This window comes from Lampetra planeri, chromosome 34 (genome assembly GCF_965212315.1).
Source record: "Lampetra planeri chromosome 34, kcLamPlan1.2.h2, whole genome shotgun sequence".
Taxonomy (NCBI): Eukaryota; Metazoa; Chordata; class Hyperoartia; order Petromyzontiformes; family Petromyzontidae; genus Lampetra; species Lampetra planeri.
This window is the reverse complement of record NC_136140.1, coordinates 3504553-3504966: the sequence shown is the minus strand read 5'-3', so window position 1 is coordinate 3504966 and position 414 is coordinate 3504553.

The window sequence follows — 414 nt, the reverse complement described above, 5'->3', positions numbered from 1 at the left end:
AGGAGGAGGAGGAGATGGAGGAGGAGATGGAGGAGGAGGAAGATTCAATGTCTCGTGGGCTACCGTGAGTACGTGGAGGGAGGGAGCAGGGGGCTTGGAGATTTCACACGCAGCCGCTTTGAGCGAGCCCGCGATGGAGGGCGTGTGATGGTGGCGGTGATGGTGATGATGGTGGTGGGGGGCGATGGTGATGATGATGGTGGTGGGTGATGGTGGTGATGATGGTAGTGGTGGGGGTGATGGTGATGATGGTTGTGGTGGGTGATGGTGATGATCGTTGTGGGGGGTGATGGTGATGATGATGGTGATGGTGGAGGTGATGATGGTTGTGGGGGGTGATGGTGATGATGGTGGTGGGGGCGATGGTGATGATGATGGTGGTGGGTGATGGTAGTGATGGTTGTGGGGGGTGAT